Below are 9,265 nucleotides of genomic sequence, written 5' to 3'. Positions count from 1 at the left end.
TTTGCAGGTGTTTGGTCATAAATCAAAGTATTGGACACGATGACTTAATGGCATCATCTAATAGTGACGGCCCAACATGTATTTACCTGCATTTCACATCACGCCAACGATTCAACTTAGAAGGAAATTGCATTTACGTACAGATCAAGAGAAGTTTTTCAAGTAAAAGGGCTACATTTCCAGAATTCCTGCCTGTTGAAACACCCTGACATAGTAGTAAAAAAATACAGCAGTTGCTGGTCTTGACCATGGTTTTCATGAAAGATTTTGGCAATGATGGTTTAGTTGATTAATTGATGCCTAATAAATGCTAAAGTTTCTTCTGGTGTTTTCCTCTCTTCAGCTGTTGCCTCACTTCATTCTTTCTCTTCTGAATTCATCCACAGCACCCCCATGAAGATGCTGACTGAAGAGGTGAAGGAGAAAGCGGAGTATTAACTGGATTGTTTCAACTTTATAGTTCACATATGAAGTGTCCTGCTATGACTGAGGCTACATTATCCTGAAGGGCAAAAGATGCTGAATGTAGTTTTGCACATCATGGAATGGAAAAACACGCAGACACATGTACCATAAAAATAATTTGAAAGGCATGAATGCCATCGTTGACATGCAGCACTGCTTGAAGGACAACTGTGTAATAGGCAAATGTCACTTCGATTAAAGCTCTTAAAGAGGGAGAATGTAAAGGTCAGCTGGAGCTCTGTATACTTTGACTTTACAAACTATTTTGTATCTTGAATCTGTTCATCAGAAAGCACACTACATTTCAGGTTGAACTTGTGTATCTGTAATTCCTTTAGCAGGTAAGCATAACTTAAACGGACAATTTTCTCTTGCATTATTGATAAAGGGTTCACATTGTGTGCTCTGTTAGGCAAACGGACAACCCGACCACACCACTTTGCTATTTCTGACCACATGCTAGAAACATCTCTAAGAGGCCCCCTTCAGCCTTATCTCTGCTGTGTGTCTGAATAAAACGGGGTCTCCACTCCTTATCAGTTTGTCCGTTACATTCTTGGCACTAATAGTTGCACAAACTGCCATTTATGGCCAAAGGAAGAACGTTATAGAACCCGCACTGTGCCCTACTTCCCCACAATGCACCAGGGCTTTTAAAAACCCACAACAACGACCCCTGGACAGTGAGAGAGAGAGGTTAATAGCTTTTGGTAACCCACTTCTTGTAGGTCTGTATTTTGCCAGTATTTATTCTGAGGAGGCTTAACAGAAATCAAATCTTAGAAAAGGTCTTGCTTTCTGAGGCTGGGGCATATTGAGAGTGGGAGTGTGTGCGCAAGTGTGAAAGGCTACTTAAAAATTCTCTGCTATGGCATCGCTGACATCTTCCAGCCGCAGATCCTCCTCATCCTACCACTCATCATCACGTTACAGCACCTCCAGTTCCTATCGGTCGGAGGGCTCACTAGGCGGATCGTCCGATTCTCTGGATCCCCTTTTTGAGCCGTTTCTTGACTCTGCTGATCATTCAAGTCTGTTTGGAGAAGAGGGCCCAGGAGGAACCAGTTGTCTGCCCCCTTCAACAGGCACAGCAGATCCTCCTATGGACACACTGGTAAGGGAATTGATGTCCACTAAGGCCTGTCCCAATTTGTTACTGTAGCTATGCCTGTCCAGCTTTCTGTTATTGCACTGTTGCAAAAGCAGTTTGCAAAGATAACGGTGGTGGATTTACTGTAAAAGGTTCTTAAATATGCACTTCATGGCTACACACATAACATTGTGCTAAAATTCTGCTGCATATCCCAGGCAAAAACAAAGCTGAGCTAGTTAGCTAGAAATGCTAATGTTTGCTGCTTATGATAGAGCAGACACTCTCAATTGCTCACAATTTTCTTCTTTGTTTTTGGTTACAGAAAGGCAAAAAAAAAGGCCTGCCGTGCCCAATTGCTAAACTATAATTGAACAATCGTTCTGTGAATGTCAATTACCAATGAATGATCAGGGACAAATCACTGATCTAAAGGTCACAGGGTCACAAAGCATCTAGACTGATAAATATGATTAATTTTTTGATTATATTGTGAAATAATTACATAACAAAGGCTAGCTTTATTATTTTTCCTTGGCAGCCAGTGGCGGCTGGTAAAAAATATTTTAGATGGGGCTGTGCCATATCCAGTGACTTTCAGTAACCGTCCCAATACAATTTAACACAAACTGCAGGATACCAGTGTTCTGTGAAATAGTCAGAAATTATTTAATGCCAATATTAAAAAGTTTCTTGCACAAAAACATAAACAGTGAACATAAACATGAAAAGTAAAGTACAAATACCTCTAATTTGTACTTCAGTACAGTAGGCCTACTGGAACCACTGGAAATAACCACATCTTAACACTTCAGAGCAGCCAAGAAACTATACAGTTTACCTCTGTAACCAACCGCTGTTGTTCTCCTTGTCACAAGCACCAACTGGCAGTGGGTGGAAATGTCAGTTATCTCATCTGCCTGAATAACAAGACATTCTGCATTTTTTACTTCTCCCAGAATGTAATCTTTAAGAACTGACAGCATGCAGTCCAAAGGTTCATTTTGCACAGTCTTTGAGGTGCCTTTGAAAAGGGTAGCGGTCTTAAAGAGGCGGTATTTTAAGCTTTTTGGCTTTTTCCCTCTCCTTTATTGAGTTATATCTTTTTTGTGCATGTAATAGGTTTGCAAAGTGAAAAAGCCCAAAGTGAGTTCCCATCTCCCACAGAAAACTCTGCTCTGAACTGCCTGAAAACAGCTCGTTTGTAGTCCAGCCGCTTCCCTTTCCCTTGTGACGACACAGGGATGAAAGCTAAATAAATATAACACTCGCCAAGCAACTACTCCGATACTCCCTCAAAAGCACCGGTAGAAAAACAGTGAGCTGCAGCACACACCTCTCCTCTCCCTTACAAACACTAGCTACCCTAGTCAGTGGACATAAAGTTGTTACTGTGATGTGGAGACAGAGTTCAGTTAAAACTTTATGGATGAAAGATACTTTTGTTACATAACTCACCACTCTAAGGCTACGTTCAGACTGCAGGCCAATGTGACTCAAATCTGATCTTTTTATGACAGTGTAAACAGGCCTGGTCACATGGAATCTGATCTTTTCCAGTTTGGAATTGGGCAACTTCCATATGTGGTCCAAAACCGATACAGATCGGATCTTTTTAAATGTGACCTCAGTGTGGACACTGATGTCACTGTAGAACAGCTGTTCTTCTTCTGTAGATGGAGCCACTATGAACAAAAAACCTCCACATAAAGCCTTTATCAAACATGTGGCCCTCTTTCTCCTCTACCTCACTATCATCTGCTCACAAATTCCCTTTCTTATACCTGAAATTCACCAGACCGGGGCTCTCTTCTGAGTTACGTGTATGCTACTTGTTCGAGTGGACACAGGGGGAGAGAGAGGGGAGTTTGGGGCAGAAGCGTTGTACAGCGCCAGAAACCGTAATGATATGAAGATGAGCATAATACCACCTCTTTAAGGTGTTCCTCCAACACACTGTCCAGCGAGGCAACAAGATCTACTGAAAACGCCCAGAATGTAACACAGTTCATGTTGTATCTGAAAAAGCAAGCATGGGAAGCAAAATACGGCATTTACATAATTGCGTCCAGCTAACCGAGCTTTTCTATTCTACCAATTGAGGTAGAAGCCTCGCACGTACGTTTTACCTTCTCGCTAGCCTGATTGATTTTGATGTCAGGTTTATCTGGGCCAAGCTTTTTGACAAGTAGTTTCTCCACCAAAATTCTCTTCTCAAATGGATCTTATTGAATTTGTGGGCGGCTGAAAGCCTGTGTCTTCAGTTCCGCCTTCATCGCCTACAACGTCTGGCGTACTCTACAACCGACTGACTCTGCTTAGGGGGATAAATTTCTCGCCCTTCAGGCATCAGATTTGAGGATGCTGATTGGCTTAATTTATGTTGCTATGGGCATATCTTATCTGCTATTGGCTGTGCTGCTGTACTGCCTGGGCTCCCCAGAAGAGATCAGTGGATGAGCAGGAAGCTAATTTCCCCCCCAAACCTAATTTATATTTTATGTATTACACATTATTGTGCATTTTAAACACACATATACTTAAAACAAGTTATTGTTTATTTAAAAATGTTATATTAAAAAGAAAAATCAAAAAACTTTCCACCAGGGAGGGTGGTACCCTAGGGCCCTCTATTGGCCAGCTGCCACTGTTGGCAGCAATTTTTGAGGCACACGGTAGAGCCTTTTTCATTCATTTTCTCCACCAGCAGAAAAGAGACATTCGTTTCTCACATCACAGTGGTGGTTTGACTGAAAGAATAATACCATAAAAAAGACAAAGACCTGCAGGTCAGAGAAAGTAATGAGCCAGCGTCTGAGCAAGAGGTTCTGTACTCTGAGAAAAAGAATCTGTATGACTCCAGACATTGTCCACTGGACCAAATAAAGAACTAATAGTAAGGTTAAAAAATAAAAAAGTAGAAATAATAAGTGAAGTACTAAATGTAACACAAGAGCTTCTAAAGACTTAAGTGCCGCTGTACAAAGCAGTAACTGCAATAATAAAAGGTTTATTACTGCTGTGACGTTATAGGCATTAAAGAATAATCAATAATTGGGTTTAAAATTTAATGTCACTGACCCATTTGGAATATTCACCGCTCAAATCAAATAAAAAAAAAAAACTCCAACTGAGTCTCTTCAGTGAAATATTTCAGTTACTCATGGCTTTTAATGGAGTACTAAAACCCCAAATAACTGAGCAATAATGCTTGGCTTGACTATATGAAGGTCCAAAGGTTTCTATGCTAAAGATGTTCCTCAGAGACAGAGCCACAACTCTGTAAAGAGCAAAAAGACCCCAGTTAGCCAACAGGGGCTAACTGGCTAGCTAGCAGTTAGGGAGACTGGGTGGCTGGCGGTATGTAAAGGGGCAGAAATTGGTGAAAATTTGAAATAAAAACTAATACTGTAAAATAAAAAGGGACATTTAAAGGGCATTTTTAAACATAAATGTCTACAGGTACAGTATAGTAAAATGTAGGCTACTCCAATAAAACTCTCACTCATACTATTATTATGAAAATAAAAACGATGAAATAACATTTATAAAGACGTGTTTAAATGATTTCTTTAACAAATTTTTTAATTAGTTTTCAATTTCTTGGTTTGTATTTTACATTAATTTTTTTATTTAACAGCATTTTAAATTGAGCAGAATAATTGCTTCAGAACATATAATGTATGTACAGTGTAAATGTTTTCCAAAAAACGAAATATTATGGATTATAATGTACACATACATTGCTGACTTATTCACATCCAGCCATGCTGTATATCATATTTCTCATATTTTCATTTATACTTTTCTACTTGCACGTCGATAACATTCCCATTGATATTACAACAATATGCCATTAATTGTATTCTTATTCATGTTTATTTCTCCAACATCTGGATGTGTTCTAAGCCTCCTGTGTTGTGTCTCTGGAGGTCCTGTAGGCGGTGCTGTGACATGCCGGCAGAGCAGTTCAGGTGGCGGGGTGCGATGTCTGGGAGACAGCTACTACATGTCAGCCAATGTCAGCCAGTTTGAGCCACATGACATAGTGGTGATGGCCTACAACCACCATGTTGTCATTCACGCCCAGAAGGTAGGGGTGTGTGTGCTTAAAGCCAATTTTCATGTCATTTATTCAGCTTCCCAAATGTGTGGATTTGTATCTCTGTTTTAAAAATTGTAAATTAAAAGTTGAATTGAATGATTTCCAACTCAGGGTCATTCAAGTCTGAGAGCTCTCTAGATAATTAAGGGGATTAAATAGAATATATATTTTGTTATTTGTTTATGTTATATTTCTGGATTTTCTCTAATTTCTGCCTTTTTCTTGTGAAATACTGGACACATACACCTCTTCTGGTCTCCAAAAATACTTTAAATGTAACATCATGTAACAATATCTCTGGTGAAACTGCTCAAAACTCATGTCCATTCTACAGCCCTAAACTCTGATGAGCAGTGGTGGAAGAAGTATTCTGATCCTATAAAAATGACTATATTCTACTATAAAATTTTAGTACAATAAAATTATTTAAAAAACACTAGTAAAAAAGCCCTGCATTCAACATTTTAATCAAGCAGAAAATATATGAATATATGAGTAAATATATGAATGGCGAATTCTTGAGTATTATGTTATTAGGTATGTAATACTACTCGATTATTATTACTTATGCATTAATAAGTTGAGAGCTTGATTGACAATGGGTCATAGTTAATCATGTATTTTGTAAGCAAAATCTGCAAAGTAACGAGTAAAGGTAGCTGTCACATGAAAGCGTAAAAAGTACAGTATTTGCCTCTGAAATGTAGTGAAAATTATTACGTAGGATAAAATAAAAATATTCAGATAAAGTACAAGAACCACAAAATTGTACTTAAGTACAGTAAATGTAATTAGTTACTTATTAGTTACCACTTATGATGAAGGGTCACAAGTAGACAATACTTAATTTCCCAAGGTCACAAGCCAAACAGGTCGGGAACCACTGAATCAATCAATAATGATATTTGACCAGCTGCAGCCCTACTGTACACAGCATTGCAGACAAGCTGCACGTTTAAAAGATCAGAAGAGGAAGGAAAGCCTCTTCAGGGGCCAGCTGACAAATTGCCGAAAATCCACAACCGTCCAACTTGCCTTAAAGGCCTTTAATTGTGCATTCAGACCAAACGCGAATTTAATGTGGTTTAACGCTTTCCTCGCGGGGGTTTTATTGCTGGGCATCCCTGGAGTGTTAACACACAACGCGATACTGCGAATAAACACAACTCGCCATTACTACAGCTGTATGAACCCAAAGTAACATTTTGCTGTGATTAAATAGCAATAAACGGATCAAACTCATGCCGAAATAACGACAATATAATGCCGATTTGTTAAACATATGAATTCATGCTTTGTCAGGTCTGTCAGCAAGACAGCAGGACAACAACTTCTAAAATGTTTGTTTTCTGAATGGAGTTCAGATCGATCAGGGCTATGCTAACTTGGTCACAGTAAAGAACAATGATGGCTGGAATAAAGTTACATACACATGTGTTCTGAACTCACCAGGTAGTTCAACCTCCTCGCTTTCTTTTCTCCAAGTGATGTCCAGTTTTGTCCGGTTTTTATTTAAATATGAAGTAGTGCCAAACGACGCTAACAACACTGGAACTGGATGTGCACGGAATCTAGCTGCTGAGAAGCTCGAGTGAAGATAAATCAACGTTGTAATCCCAAAAACTGAAGTAAAAAGCTAATTTATTAAAAGCAGTTTACTCCGAGCTCCTCCCTCGAGCAAATGGTGCAGTTGTCAGAGCAGAATCCAGTCCGACCACGGGTGTCTATTTGTTTGAAAGTTGGAGCGCTGCTCCCTGCTCCTCTAACGCCAAGTTTAGCAGCTCTCAGCCGGCCTGGAGATTTTCAATCCCCCGCTCTGCCTGGCCCTCTCCACACAACACTCTGAAGCTGTTGGTGACGTACAGACAGTATCAACGTTGATAGGTTATCGCGACTCAACGTCATGCGAATTTCTTGCTTCAGTTGAAAATATTCAACTTATGCAAATTCCTTCGCTTCGCCTTTGCGTATCCACAACCGCCCCCTTCGCTTCGCCTTTGCGTCTCCATAACCGCCCCCTTCGCTTCGCGCCGCCCAACAGGAAATCGCGGCTCTACGCATCTTTGCATTGACTTTGTATGTAAACTCACCGCCCCGAACGCTCGCTTCGCTTTTGGTCTGAAAGCATCATAACAGACAAAAAATCTTCAGGGATAACCAGTTAATTTCCTTCCCTTTTCCCTCATTTTTCCCCCTTCTCTCCGCAAGCTGGGCAACACTGACCTCTTTTTCTTTCACTGGTTCTCACCCTTTTTTCTCACCCTTGCGCCTGTCTTGGCCCTGCTGCTCTTCTCACTTTTGTTACGTCCCGAGGTGTCTAGGGATATAGGGACATAAACATAAACCAGATGTTGTTGGTTTGAAAGGGTATTTATTTGAAATAATGCAAGTGGAGCACAAACAGAGGATGGGCCAATGGGTGCTGTGGAAATCAACAAACAATTATAACAAAAGGAGATCCTCAAAAGGAGGATTACTGCTTACAGAGATACTAACAAACAAGAATAAACCAAAAGCTCACTAACCTACGGCATTTGAAAAAACACAACACAAAACGCACAGCACCCCTGAACCTGGTGAAAACTAACATAAAACACTAGGGTGTGTGCAAGAAAGGTGTCAGTGATAGCTAAGCTTAGCCCTGGCCCACTCTCTTACCTTCACACAGTGAAACACACAATGTCAAGACACAAAGTCTAACACGGGTTACAAAACACTACTATAATCTCTAAGACAGGCGTTCCCGAGGCAAGCAACTCAGGTCAGATTGCTGCCTCAAATGGCAGACCCGGCAGGCTTTTAAGCAGGTGGTGGTTGTCACAGTCTCCATCTGATTGGCCCGTAGAGCATGCCGCACCAATCGAGGGCATGGTAACTGGAAACCCAGGAAGTAGGCGGGGCCTTCTCTCCTTGTGCAGCCAATCCTCCGCGTGGGCTTGCACAGCCTGCTCAGCATAACAGATAGTCCACTTGAAAGCACAGGCAAATACAGGTGGGGGCGGTGGCAGCCGTAACACTTTCTCCTCCTGTCCTCCAGCACTCAATGACTTTTTCTTTTCATTGTCTTTTCTTCCCTCGGTCTACCCCTTTACAACAGCATTCCCTCCTTCCACAGCTTCCTCTTTCTTTAACATTCTCCCTCTGTCCTTCAGGTACTGGATGATGGAAGCATCAGTGACACGTTCACCCATAAGTCCCTGTTCCCCCAAGGATATGGACCCCCTCTCGGTCAGTGGGACCCTTAACCCCGATGGTACCCTGGTGGTCAGTGTCCGCCGGATCACCCCACCAGGTGGCCTGGAGCCACTGGGTGCTCCCACCTACCGCAGTGAAGCTCACCTTTGACCTCTGGCCTCATAGCAATTCGAACTGTATTTCCGCTACTGTTGAGTATTTGATTATACTGTAGTCTCATCAGTGTGGTGAACTCTTATGAGGCGGATAATAGCATCAATAAGTATGTGAATGTATACGTAACCGTTTGGCCTACTTTTCTGTCCATCCATCCTGCATTTACTGGCCAGATTGCTATGACATTAAGTATTAGTATTCACAATCCTCAGAGGCTAATTCTTCATGATTATGGTAAGCCCCTGACCTTTTGT

General features: G+C 41.1%; 1 pseudogene; it reads left to right on the top strand.

Moving 5' to 3' along the window:
- Positions 1 to 1,295: 1,295 nt before the first annotated feature.
- Positions 1,296 to 9,020, top strand: LOC119883226 (annotated as a pseudogene).
- Positions 9,021 to 9,265: the final 245 nt, after the last annotated feature.

The sequence above is a fragment of the Micropterus salmoides genome, unplaced genomic scaffold, assembly GCF_014851395.1.
Source record: "Micropterus salmoides isolate LMB-PRFRI ecotype aquatic unplaced genomic scaffold, ASM1485139v1 Ms_hic_scaffold_3, whole genome shotgun sequence".
Lineage (NCBI taxonomy): Eukaryota > Metazoa > Chordata > Actinopteri > Centrarchiformes > Centrarchidae > Micropterus > Micropterus salmoides.
The sequence above is the reverse complement of the archived record's forward strand: the minus strand, read 5'-3'. Positions and strand labels throughout refer to the sequence as shown.